Here is a 15,211-nt window from a genome sequence, read left to right on the forward strand (position 1 = left end):
ACTGCGTTGTGCTCAGTTGTTTTTTTGGAAGGAGGGCTTTCAATCAAACAAACATTTGATTATTTTGCAGGCAACCACTCTAGGCCAATATTTTGTCAGTTGTCAAGTGGACAGTTGAGTGACTCCGACCTCGAAATTCGTATCACAACCCTTCTCTCTCTTCCCTGACCTTAGCTCTGAAACTTGTTGCTGTCTTGCACATTGATGTGGTCAATCTTCGACCTCTTTGTTAATAAGATTTTCTGCCTATTTCTGTGGTTGCAAGACACTCACACACACAATTGCATACTTTTGCAGGCGGATATTGCCTGTGTGACCAGTCTGTGATTGTTCGTTGTAGACAAATTCATTTATGGCAAATTTTTGGCTCTAGTCGCAGTTTAGTATTTCATTTTGCGGTTGCAGATTTTAAAGTTTGATAGAAGGGCCAACTTATCTGTAATATTTGGGTTAATTAGTTGTAATTAAAAATAAAATTCTGCTTTAATAGTGAATGAGAAATATACATACATATACAAATAAAACAAGTAAAAAATATACAGTCGAGTGTCCTCAACTGTGAGAAACACGCTATCTACTTTAAATAAAATAAATGTCTTATTCTTAAAATATTCTTAACTATTATATACCAAAAATACTAAAAATATACCGAAAGCTATATTTGGTATATCCCACTACCCACTTTCAGTAAAATCAAAATAGTACGGTAATATTCTTTAAATATACCGAAAGCTATATCAATGTTTTAATACCTTTTCACCTTTCGGGTGACGGGTGACTCTATCAACTAGGCTATTGAAGCTGAATTGAAAATGTCTACAAACACTTTTTTTATGTAATTATGAAAATGATTTAAAAATGTGTTTGAGACATGTGTTGGAATTTTTTTCATTAGCAACTGCTTAACTAGCTCAACTTATGTGTTATGCCATAGCGTTATTTTAATCTAATTGGGTCTCATTCAACTAACCAGGTAAATCTTACAAACACACACACACAAATTTACACTCACAGGGAATATGCACCAAGACACGAAACTCTAGCATAAAATCTGTGCTTTGCGCAACAAAGTTAGTCAAAAGGGAAGACAAGGCAGAGACACAACATCTTTGCGGATGACAAATGTTTCAGATGCTCTACTCGAGTGCAGCTGGCAGATAAGCTAGCGGGGCAGCAGCAGCCAGAAGATGAGGACAGTCTTAGTTGCATGCAACTGCAACAACACTTGCTATATTCTTATTGAAAAGCTGTGGCAGTTATAATTCACACTGCCCAGAGTTGGGATGCAAGGCTGAGGAACTGGGCAGAGATTGCGAAAGCAGAATCAGAGACAGAAGCAGAGTCAGAGCCCAAAGAACTTGAGTGAACTGCAGTGGTCGCTTTTGGACATGCGTAATTAGGTTTGCTGTTGCCACTAAATATGCGTGTCAAGTTCCATATGCCTTTGTGTGTGTCAGTGTGTGTGTGTGTGTGTGTGTGTGTGTGTGTGTGTGTGTGTGTGTGTGTGTGTGTGGGTGGCTAATAACTGGTCTGCCAGCAAGCGAATGTTAATGTCTACGCTTGTGTCGTGCTCGTTCTCGTTGTCGTCGTCGTCTTGTTGGCCATTGTTGCCTGCATAAATTATAATTGAAACCTCATTTCCGTTGCAGGCATTTCACACACTGACATGAACACACGCCCATTTTGCCACGCCCACTCACTCACTGCGTTGGTTGCCACGGCACATAATTTGGGCTTTGCTTTAATAATAATAAACTGTCATCATCAATACTAACAATTGACAGTTGCTTCTGCAGTTGCTGCTGCAGCTGAAGTCCCTTATAGTAGTCATGTTTGTCAATCTGGTGCGGAGTGCCTCCTGCCTCTTGCCTCCTGCCTCATGCTTCGTGCCTTGTGGCAAATGCCCAGAGTCCTAGCATCAAGTCATTTGTGTGCATTATCGTGTTAGGGAAATACAATGACACAAAAGTGATGGCTAGTAAATGGAATTATTTGCATACTTTTTGTGACTTGAAGGAATGTGAAAATGAACGTTGGCAGCGTTTGAGATGACAGCCGAGAAAGCGAAACTCCAAAGAATATCTTCATTTTGGATGAAATGGAAATTTGTTTCCACTTTATTATTAGTAGCACGCATTAATTCAAGCATTCTTATAAACAACATTTTTAGGGTAAACTTATTACAAGTTTTATTGTAAACAATAGTATAATACACATATTAAGAATCTATATTAATATATTATTTTGATAAAAGTAAGGAACAAAGACATTTTATGTCTAGAGTCGTTTGAAAAAGTCTTGTGAATGCTTACAGCAGTATTAAAATACTGCTTCAGGCAGATCGTGGGGATATTGGTATTTAAATACTGTTTTGCCATTCTCTAATTTCGCCTGAAAGTATGCAATGATATTTGTTTTACCTATTTCATTATTCACACAAAATTGTCTGCTACCTATTTGAGAGCTTAACAAAAGAAGAAAAATTAAAATGATTTAAACTTGCGCATTAAATAAAATTAAACAAAACACATGGAATTTGCCTAATATCTTTTCAATAAGTGAAAAGTTCTATGAAGACTGTATTCATTATCAATCTCAATTTTTTCTTAGTCTAAAACCTAGTCCAAACATACTACACCTATCCGACTCAACATCGTTTAAAAAAATTTATAAACTAATATTTAAAACTGTGTTTCTTAATTGTTTCTTTGGCGCTGCCTTTTTGTTGGCAACTCAATTTTCGGTAAACACTGTAAAGTAGACACTAACTTTGTATACATCTCGATTCAGTAGAAACTTTCGATTGATGTGCAACTCTCTTTCCTTAAGCACTCACAATTCCAGTAAGAGCATTTTCTGGCTATTGCTGCTGCACTTAACTCTCGTGTTCCATTCCATTGCATTCCTGCAAGGAAAGAGCACACATAATGCAAGAGAAACGCTTGTTGGGGGCGTCGATTGAACGTAACGCGCTCTTTTGTTCAATTGCAGTTGAGTTGAATTGCCTGAACCATGACCCTTGGCAACATAAATTTCATTGTGTGCGGACTTTTTATTCGTACTTTGTGCATGCGCTGCAATTGTCTTCGTGCGCCAGGCGAAACCTACAACACACCAACAAAAGGCCACATCGAATTAGTTAATTGCATAAACCCGGCCCCGGCCGATAGAGTCAGACGCTACTTTGGCTGACAAAGTAGCTCGTGAGCATCCCGTAAACACAAAACACAAAAGTCTGGCCATAAACAACACAAGTAACCGGCATTATTCGACTGCGGAAGACAAAATGGAGCTAGCAACTTGCAGTTTGGTAACTTTTCTGCTGCTTCAGTTAAACCAAATGAGCATTCGCCTCGTCTTGTTTGTTTGTTCGCTTCTCTTTTTTTTTTGGCAAAGCTCCCACTGCCAAATAAATGAGTGAAAACTTATGTGCTTTGAATGTGCAACGTGTCGCACTCAACAGCAGCTCGAGGATGCGAGCGACTAACAAGCAATAAACCGAGCTGCAAGTCAACTAACTTGTTATTGCAGTCTAATCACTCTCGAATGTGCGCATTGTTCATTTATCATTATTGCTGCACCGGAAATGTCCTGCCAAGGACAAGACATTGGAACGACACTAATCACCGATATCATGTGCGCAACGACATCGATACTAGACCAACGCAATTATGTGTCTTGTTTGTGAGAGAGGAACATGCAACAGGAAGCTACTTTAAATTGGCAACTTCATCGAGAGCAGATCATTAGCAATGTTTTATTTAAAGTCTTTATATTATAAAACACTTTTAATAAAGTAATAGGCTTATTTAAGTTTATTTCTATGACATTTCAATTTAATTAAGTTAATTTAAATTTCGTTTTATCTTCGCGATCTTACTATTTCGTTAAAAGCTTTCTTTCTTACTCCTGGCCTTTATCGATATCGTTTAATTTATCGGTATTTTTCATTCATTCGATGTTATACTAGTTTTCGACTACATTATTAATTATTTCGATAGTTTAGTCTGTATCAAATGGTAAAAAATAATAAACAAAACAATTTTAACAATATACAAAATTTAAGTCAAGTTAGTTACAATTATGTAACTTTTGTAGTAGTATATGGCATTGTAAACAGGATATATCGATAATTTAAGTACTCATTTGATTATTCGTTTAAATAGGCAGCACTGGCAATGAGTGAAATAAGAAAAGGTTGGCAGCTCGCTAGTAAATGAACACTAGAGTGAAACGAATGATCGAAAAAGAATAAAGAAGAAAACTCACTGAAGATTATTTTTTGCTTAACACAATTTATGTATGTCATTTAATACTTATAAAATATAAGAAAATTCATTTTTATATAAATAATAATAAATGTGATACATACAAATATATATGTATGTGTTTTATGAATAAAAAGTTATGTTATGAACTTACTATACTCGTATATAGAAGCAACGCATAAATCAAATGCGTCATGACATGTGTGAAATTACTTAATTAAATTAATTTTCGGATTGCGCACAATACGACAACGACGGCGACGGCGACTACGATGAGAGTAGTAGCTGGTAAAGTTCATAGGGATTCTGTGATATGGAAAAATGTCGGCATATTAATTGCTGACAAGCGCGTTTAATTTATGGCATATCAATGCCGGAAAAGCATGGAAACGACAGCCAAATGACAGTTTGGGTCAAAATTAATTACTAAAGATTTATTAAAAAATTGCTCTTTTTTATGTGTGATATTGTATAGTATTTACCTTATGCGATGCCTTGGCGAAAGTTATTGCCAGCAATTTGTGCAGTGTTTTACTAAAAACAAAAGGCCTTTAAAACACATCACGCATACGCCGCATTGCCTGCGTTATACACTGGCTGGCTGTAGTTGTTATTGTTGCCTAAGCAACAATGCGTAGTCGTCCCCCTCACAGAGAGTGACATGTATGTCAGAATGCGGCAAACAGCAGCAAAAGCAACAGCAACAACAGCAGCAGCAAAACATTTAAATCAAAATGATAAAGTTGCATACTTGAGTAGAGTTATGCGAGGCGTGGCGGGGCGTTGAAGAGGCGGTGTGGAGGCGTGGCTGGGGTGTGTCAAGAGTTGAAGCTAGAGACGCGCACAGAGCGCAGCAAATAAATATGAAAACATTTTTTCTCGTTGCGGTTGTCTGCCTGTTGATGTTCGCAGTGTTGTTGTTCGTCGTTCGTTGTTCGCTATTCGTTGTTGTTGTTGTTGTTGTTGTTGGGCAGCGCACAGTCTCAACGAGCGTGCAAAATAATATGCCAACAACAGTGGCAGTTGAAACACAAACAACAAGCAACACAGCAGCAGCAACAGCGGCAGCATCCAAGGAAGTAAGAATAATAATAATGGCTAGACCTCGATGTATTGTTGTGTTGTTCCAATAACAACAGCAGCGGCAACACCATTTCTGCATTGCATGCATGTAAAACGCAATAACAACAGCAACAGCAAGCAGACACCGCACTATAAGATACTCAAACTCGTGTTTGCAGTTGCAGCTATTTTCATTTTCATTTCGTTGATGCTTTACTATTGCATGTAAGTACTCCCTTTCTCTCCCTCATTTTGAACTCCAATTCTCACTGTTTGTCCCTTTCTCACCCACATTTTGAACTCCAATTTCAGTCATTGTGACACTGCCCAGCAAAGTGCTTCAAAAATGAGTGCTTCTCGATTACTAGTTTTAAAAATATTTTCATTTTTTTATATTAGTTATTGACAATAAGCGAAGAGACCGTGCAATTATTATTTATCATTTGAGCAGACGACTAGCGAAGTAGTGTGACCATTAATTGGTAACGAAATCGATTATTAGCACAACTTCGAATCATAGAAAAATATCGATAATTTTAATTCATGAAATCGATATATAAAGCGAGCAGTAAGAGAAAAAATTCAAGCGTGGAGCAAAAACGAAATTGAAACTATCTTAATCAAATTTAATTATCATTCGAATAAACTTTTTATGTCGTTAAAAGTGTTTATTCAATATCGAGACTTTGAAGACGTTAACACAATTAAGTTTTTCAATAAATAGTTGTTTTGTTTATAAAAAAAACCTTTGGCAAAAGCTTTTCTCTAAATTATTTTAAATGTTCTCACATTTTTATGCATTTCCATTTCAACACAAGTCATGTAGCTTTCGACAGTTCTAATGTATTCCAGTCACAATTTAATTTTTTGTTTCTATATGTTCGCCAATTTTGTAAACTGATTGTAATGTTTTTTTTTTTTTTTTTGTATTGTTTTTGACAGTGTTGGACTCCCGAAACGCAGTTCTGGTGACATTTTGCCTTCTGGGCTGCGACAGTTGGTATTATAGTTGCCAGCTGAGTTGTCGTTGCAACGTTTACTCGCATGTTTTTGGGTTCTATTGTTGTCATAACTGTTTTTTGTTATCACTGCATTTTTTTGTTTTACAATTTTTCAGCATTGTAGCGCAGCAGCTACATCATTCCTTTTGCTATTGTTGTTCTAGCTATGCAAACTTTATATTGATATTTAGATGTAGTTTCTTGAACTCTTCAAGGACAGTCTTCAATTAAAACAGTAATAATGATGTTTGTACTTATTTTTATCACAACTTTGTTCCCATGCTGCCGTCAACTTTATGCAAAGCTTTAATTTGCATTGTCTTCCTGATAAACGCACAAGATATCTCGCCATTGGCTTTTAAAACTTGCTTAAGCGACCTTCACTTGAGCAAACTCTTGAAACTCTCGTATACATATTTCCCCCTTATGAATAGCAAAACTCTTTTCCTGCATACAACACACACGCTGGCTGACTTTTGCACACACATCGCTGGGCCGTCATACAGTGCGTATGAATAACGTAAGTAAAATTCGTTGGCTCGTTGCGCATACGTTACGGTGTACGCAAAGCAACGCGAATCTGCAATGCTTATCTGACCAAGTTTCGAGCGCTCTCAAGTGCACTTAACTAAAACTGAGCGTTTCTAAAACCAGCAGCAACACCAGCAACAACAACAACAATAATACCGACAACTTGAACAACAACTTGAAATGCTAGAGCATTTTATTAAAGTGCAAACTCAGAACTGTGGCAATTTAGAATGCATTTAAGCGCGCGCGCTCAAGTTTTCTCAATTGTGCTACTATGAAATACAACATTCAGTCAAAGCAATAACAACAACAGCATGAGAAAGAGCAGCAGCTACCAAAAGTGTCATCATGACCAGCAGCAGCAGCAGCAGCAACAGAAGAAGCAACAAGCCACACAACACATGAGTTATTGCATTGTCGCCGGCGTCGTTGACTTCGTTGTTGCTCAGTTGATGGTGGCCTTGTCCTGATCCTAGTCAGATGTTGTGCTGTCGCGACAGTTGAATTGGCGGTTTCTTCTTTTATTTTTTGTGTGTGTTTTGTTGGACAAGTGATGCAAACGCCAATAATTCGCATGACTCTTTGTTCTCTTTTCTTGACTGCTGCCGAAAAACCTGCGGATACAAATTGAATGCTCTGTCTTGTCCTAACACTGCTCAGCGTCTTTGTCCTGCGTTATTTGTTAGCACTTCAGAAGGATTTTAATCAAAGTTTTCAAGTGGCGTCGTCGACGTCGTCTCCATATCTTGCTCTCTTCAACTATTTTTTGTTGTCCAAGTTTTAGTTTATCGCAGTGCTTGCTTTGAGATTTATACACCATCACTCACTGTGATTTAATTATCTTTTTTTATTCTGTGTTCATATCTCGTGCAACGCATAAAATTTATGCAGCGAGTTGAAGTTGTCTCTCAGCAAGATATAGTTTAAAAGCGTGACCATTATCATGGCTTATGCTGCGAGTGAGTTGCCTGGAAATACAAATTTCCATTGATATAAATGGTAATATATTTTTCATTCATGAGATTCACAGTCAGAAAATATTTGTATATGCATCTAAATCGGAGAAAAAAGGCTGCAAATTGATTTTAATTGATTTAAATGGCATTTTTATTTGTCACTCTTGAAAGCCACAATCAGTGACAATATATCTAGAAAAATTCCTCCCACCTCAATTGCATCATTGAATAATCATAAATTCAGCGCCTTAGGTTATGCAACATGTTTTCGCTAATTCTTGATGTTGCACTGTGGATTGCATTTTTATTTGCTGACAATTTATAAAATATTTCTAGTGTTGAGTTGTTTCATTTTTTATCTTTATAAACTGATCAACACTTAAATTAAGTAAGCATTGCGTGCTGCTCAACACTAAAAACAAGTTATTCCATAATACACAACACTTAACATAAGGAAGTATCGATAAGAGAAGGAAAAAGTTTATCGATAACAAAGTGCCATTTGCGTGTGATCGTCGCTGGAAGTAAAGTTGTGATTGGGGCGCATACTACATAGTATGAAGAAAAGAAATAATCGAGATTACCCATAGTACGTAGAATCTATTGTGATTGATTTGTGCATAAATATGTGCGCAAATTGACATTGCAATTACAAAAGCTAAAAAATGTTGAAACATCAAAACTGTATTCTCCACTCGTCATTGCGATGGAACAACCTTTTTGGGGGCCTTTAGTAACAACGTTATAATGAATGTGTTCATTTGTCTGTATTTGTATGTTTGTATGCGAATCGTAAAATGAGATGGAGGCGTAAACGTAATTAAAATTGTTGAATATACGAATCAATAAACAAATTGATTATTCAAATTTACTGTTTATTTGCATGTCGATTGCCAAAGCTGTTGTCTGTGTTTCTGAGTGTGTGTGTAAGTGTGGCTGTAAGTGTGTGTGTGTGAGCGCTTTGTTTGTTTGCCATTAATCGCTTTTGTTGCAATTGCCGAATTGTTTGTATGCTTTATTTTAGCAAAATTTATATGCATTTAATGCTCAATCAGAGCGGAAATAAAAACTCTTTTTTTATTCTTTTATCATAGTACAAAATGGCTAAAAAATCAACTAAAGGCGGAAACGGAAAGCGCATGCTTTTCCCTAAAAGAGGATGAAGGAAGGGAGAAGGGCTCTGGGTGTCGTAATTGAGTTATTTTTGTAATTTATAAAGCGCCGCATGATTGCAATAATGAAGTGCTTCACTCATTGCGACGCTCAACTGTATATAGCACTATAGTCAGGTGTAGGTGCAGCTTTCAAATGTGTTTTTAATTAAACATGAACGACACAAAATGCAAATAAAACCATTCGGAATAATGTAAACGAATAAAAAGAAAATTAGCAGCAAAAAAGATAATGAAACTGAAAATGGCAGTTTTCCGTTGCTGATGTCATTCATTATGAATTAAAGGATCGATTGAGTAATGGCTTTAGTTTTTTTTGTTTTTTTTGAATAAGTAATGTTAAAACTGCCATGAAACCGAATTAAAAGTTGGCGTTAAAATAAATCTTGGCTATATTTTCATGATTTTTTGTCAATTAACTTTTTTTAGGAAGAGTCGCAAAAAAAAAGCTACAGTCGAATGTAAATGAGAGACAAAAGCAATACAGTGCAGTATTATTCCTAAAATATACCGAAAATACACTACAATTTACATAACATTAGGTATGTCGTTATACATTGAAAATATACCATAGAGTACAAAATATACCAGATTCGAAGACAAAATGAGAGCTTAAGTTGATAGTTATATTTTATGTTTAATCTAATTTGAAATTAAATTGAAATTTCTTAAATATATGTTGAATTTTTTTCGAAAAGAATCGCCAGACAATAGAGTAGAAATTGTTTGGAATATTTTATGTTTAAACTAATTTCAAAGTAAATTTCAAAGTCATAAAAAATAATCCTGACTACTTTTTTTTAAGTTTTTCCGGGAAAAGTTGGGAGCCATGAGAGAATTGTTGTTAATAAAACTGTTCCTTCAATCGAATGATTGCTCCTATCTAAAATGTTGCACAATGCAATCAAACAATCGGAGTATAAGTTGTACATTGAGTACAAACTGTTACTCCAGATCGAATTCACAATACTATCGAACAAGAAGCAGAATTTAGTTTTACTTTTTGGGGGAGGAAGAAAATGTTTTTTCTTATAGCATTGAAGCCTTCTGTAATTGTTGTTAAAGCAACAGAAACTGCAGCAAGTGTAATAATAAAATGGCCTCTGGTGGAATTTCTATCACTATAAAAGTATGCGAAGCAGCGAAAAAGAAAGAAAGAGAGAATAAGTAAAAGAAGCAGTGCGTCTAACACATATACATACATATATACATAGCTTGACTTGTGCGTGTGTGTGTGTGCTTCTCCCCTTTGCCAACTCCACTTTGACGTTCACAGACACTTTGAACTACGCCCAGTTCATTGTAGTTGGCAGTTGTAAATGGCAAAGTTTATTCAACGCAAAATGTGCAACGAAAATATGTGGCGTGTGTTTAGTTCCCCCAAAATTTCAGACTCTTTCTGTCTGTTGGGTAGACGATCGGGCAACCGACGTGGTTGCTCCAATGTGCCACACTGATTTCCTGTTGCATTTCCGGCCCCCCTCCCCGAAAACGATGTGTGCGTAAATGTTGTGTGAGTTTGTGTGGGTGAATTCTTTGACTATATTGTTGTTTGTGGCAAGGTAATTCAATTGAATTTGGGGTACTTTTGAGAGAACTTTTGATATTAACATTTTAAATGGATTTTAAACTGTTGCATGTGCAAAGTTGTATTATTTATTGAGATTAAATTAAGAATTGCACGCTAACCTAAACGCATCAGCTAATAAAGTCTTAATATAATAATTTAATATAGTTTACCTTTTCATTATTTTAAACTCAACTGGACAGTAAATAGAGAAAAACGTATTTTTTCGTTTAATTATTTTTATTTTTTTATTTAAACACTGTAAGTCACACGTAAAAACTAGAAATTTTAAATTGAAAAATATTTTCAATAATTTCTGTTTGATTTTTAATGAACAATAGTTAGGTATGTGCTTATTTTTCCCATGCTTAAGAATACTTTTAAGACTTAACAAAGTTAAAAAGACATCTCCCACATATCTACGCCTTTGCAGGTTTGTTTTAACAAGTACTTTTCAAAATTTGACGATTGTTAAAAGATTTATGGACATGTTAAATTACAGTTCTTAGTAAGGTAACTTTAAACCGCTTAACGAAAAACTATTTAACAAGTATTTGAGGAATTTTGCCTGTAAATAAATGTGTAAAGTACTTAAATGAAATAATAAGTTCTTATAACTTTATTTCTATGACGATTAAATTAAATTAGGTTCGTTTCAATTTCATTACTAGTTTTCTTTCTGACGCTTCGCCTTATCGATATCACTTCTTGCATTTAAATTATCGATATTTTGCTTTCCTTGGATGTTATGCTAGTAATCGATTTCTTTATAAATGGTCACACCGTTTCGATAGACTTCTTTTTAGAATGAAAGTGTGTGGTAAATAAGCTTTACTAAATGTGTTTTATATTTGCTCATTTAAATAATGATCAACAGAAATCAATACTAATATCTTCTATATTATAAGTAACAATTTACATATTTAATACAATGTGTAATCATCTCTTGCTGCCCTCTTCTTTCACCCTCTGCTTCTTTACGGACTGTGTTTCATTTAAAACGCTGCGATTGTCTATTGTATTTTTTTGAACAATGGCAGGTGTCAGGCAGCCATTGCCACACGGAAAGGGTAACCCAAGTTAAGGTCCCTTTGTGCGTTTTACGCGGAATTACACAGCATAAGCAGCTGTCGTTGTCCTTGTCTACCTATCTGCCACAGCTTCTGTTGCTGCTGCTTCTGATGATGATGGTGGCCTGCTTCGTGCTACTGCGACAGCATGCGGCAAACGCCAACAGGCGACTTGTCTGCTTTGTTGTGCCCACGTAGTGAGTGAAGCGAGCAACCCATTGTGGCCAAAAGGCAAACACAAGACCAACCAATTGCCTGTGTTCTTTTCCCCTCTCCTTCCTTTCTACTTCTTCAGCGACCCTCACTTGATGTAAGGTGCACACAAAAAAAAACATTGCACAACTAGGCAGACTTTGGAGAAAGGGCAACGAAGGGAGAGTTGGAGGCGACGGCCTCACAAAATGAGAAAATAGCAAGGCAACTAAGAAAATGCATGCACAAAAGTAACTCATAATTAAGACAAGCCGAGGCCCAGGCACAAGCCATCCAATCCATCCAGCTGGCAAAGCTACTAGTAGGCAAGTCCTTCTGTTCATGTGGCAAGTGGCAGCATATTGTGGCCGATTTTTGGGTTATGCCAACAAGTTATCCTCTGGTTTTCTACTGCAGAACTTAAAGAGTTGAAACTTAATATTTATTATCTTAGCTTCTATAGTATTATGATGAAAAAAAAAAAGATTATTCTATAGTAGTAACTATAAAGAAATGTATACAATTAGTATTAAAAAAACTAACTAAATTATAACAAATGCATATACATTTAATTTTAACTTACGATTTCAATATCTAATTAATAATGAACAGACAAGAAGCTTAATGATCAAAATTGTTGACCATTAAAAAAAAATGTAAGTAAAAACTCAATCCAGAAAAAGTTTAAATATCAAGAATTTAAGTCAAAACTCAATCGAGAAGTTACATTCTAAAATCAAGATCATCTTTCAAAATTTCTATTTTGACCACTTTTTAAATTAAAGATTGAACTTTTATTTCAAGATTTTAAATAGGTCTAAATTGAAATCAAAATAAAAATTTCAAATAAACATACAACATGCTTAAAAAGCATTAACAAAGTTCTGGAATTTGAGAAATATTTAATCTTTGAACAAGATTCTCAAGATTGAAATCTTATTTAAAGAACTTTTTATATTGAAAAATATTGATTGCTTCAATATATTTTTTAAGACCTCAAAGTTTCTAAGCTGAGGAATTTGGTACTAATTATTGGAACATAATTTATTTCAGTTTAACACACCAAATGAGTTGTATTGAATATTTTAGATTACATTTTTGGTTGTACTTCCAGGGTTAATAAAATAAATAAAGTAAAAAGCATGATAATCTTTGTTAAAGTAATTAAACATATTACTTTTATTTCCTTTTGTTTTTGATGTTTTATTTTACAAGTTTATTATCACAACATTATATTAATGATACATGATTAAGCTGATACCGTTTACAGGGTATCTTCTCAGCAAAGACGAACTTTAATGTTGCCTCGTATCCTTGCTCTGGTCCTTGCATGAACGTGTGTGTGTGTGGGTGCATATGTGTGTGTTCTTGCATCTTAGTCATAGTCGCATATATTTTTGATATGCTTGAGCAAACACCTGCAACGTCTCAACAACAATGCGAAATATTGTTAAGTAAACTGCACAAAGGAGCCAGAGTGGTTAAGGAGCGAGTGAAGAAGAGAAGAGAAGCGGAGCGTTGGGCGCAGTTTTTGGTGCATTAGCGGCAAGTGCGTTGTGCCCCTTCCCCTTTTCTTCCCTTTACCCGAATGTGCAACCCGTCTATCGTGGCACACTTTATTGTTTATATTTGGCTGTAGTCCATAGTAGTTATTATGTCTACTGCGCTTCTGCATGTGTGTGTTCTCTTTTGTTAATGCATGGCAATGACTTGCTCAGGACATGGAATCACCATTTGCATTGCATCGCAGCTCCTTCTCAGCTGCAGCCCGAGCTTTAGGCTCAACCTGAGCCGCTGCTTAAACTTTGGAAGTTGCAAATCATGGAGCGCGCTCTTTTATTTGTTTGTTTGGATCGTGGCACTTGCCATTGAGAGAGCACGAAATGAATATTAATAAAGCAATGTACTACATGGCGTATGCATAACATTTCCATTAGACTGCAATCGTTTGTCAATTTGCTGCTGTCATAAATCACTCGCTAGAGAGTTGCCTTAAAACGCAATTAACCTATTAGTGGGATGCGACTTACCAATTTGGAATGGAGCTAGCAGCCAGCGAGCCAACCAGCTGCCTAGAATGCAATTAAAAAATGCATCCATTCGACGCCCTCTCGCCACTCACATTTAATTTTAATGTTCGCGAGGATGCGCTGCAGCAAGGACGACGAAGCGCCTAAGATTAAGTGAGAGAGAAGAGAGCTGCAAGTTGGAGGAGGAGAAGGAGAAGGAGGAGGTGGAGGAAGACGCTGCAAGCAAAAGATGAAGACGAAGAAAGTAATAACTGCGCATTGCCATTATTTATGTTTATGTCCGCACTACATCATCTTCAAATGTCCAGGATCCATGTCTTGCTCCACTTGCTCCACTCCCCAAAGGCCATAAAAAACAAGTGCCGGGCACACAACTACTCTCTATGTGTGTGTGTGTGTGTGAGTGTTGTAAGTAGCAAACGGCAAATGTCTAGATTGTAGTTTTTGGCGAGGCTCGCAGCGGTTTGTGGTCTTTGGTGGACAGCGACGTTTAACTGCCTCATTTCGAGTGGCGCTGAACTAATTTCCTCCTTCGGAGTAGTCGCTCTGTATATGTCGGGAGGATGCACATTAACACAGTCGTCGCCTTCGACCTCGTTCAGGATATCTGCAGCAACTAAGACATCTACTTGGCATTTATGTATCTGTTAATACTAACACCAATTCAAAATACTAAATCTGCATCTTAGCTATACAAAATTAGAGTATTAAACGCAAAATGAAATTTTTGGCAAAGTAGTAAAAAAGAATTTGCGAGCCGAGAATTCTGCTAAAATTTTATATGAAATTCAAATTTTACAGCACAAGGTGAAATGCTGACAATTAGCCTTATTGTTAGTTCGAAATCGTCGCTATTATATTGAATTGTCTTTATCATTTTTTTGGGTATATTTGTATAAACAAAGAGAGCTTCAAACATATGTACCCGGCTATAAGAAAACCTCTACCCATTCTCATTAAAAATTAAGTAGTATACCGAATAAATACTGAAATATACCACTTATATTTTGAATATTCGTGAACTACTACATTTTATTCAAAATTAATCAAAACAGAGCTGTATTGGCGTTTAAATGTATCGAATTAATATACTGAATAAATACTGAAATATACCAAAATGCATATTTATTGTGCCAAATTAATATACCGAATAAATGCTGAAATAATAATAATAAATAATAATATAATGGAATGTATATTGGTATAGTGATGATGAACTAATGTACCGAAAAAATACTGAAATATGCCAACATGTATATTTGGTATATTCGTGAACTACTACTACATTTTAATCAAAACAAAGCGGTATTAGAGTTATATCGAATTAATATACTGAAATATACTGAAATGCATATTTATTGT

The sequence above is a fragment of the Drosophila sulfurigaster genome, chromosome 3, assembly GCF_023558435.1.
Source record: "Drosophila sulfurigaster albostrigata strain 15112-1811.04 chromosome 3, ASM2355843v2, whole genome shotgun sequence".
Taxonomy (NCBI): Eukaryota; Metazoa; Arthropoda; class Insecta; order Diptera; family Drosophilidae; genus Drosophila; species Drosophila sulfurigaster.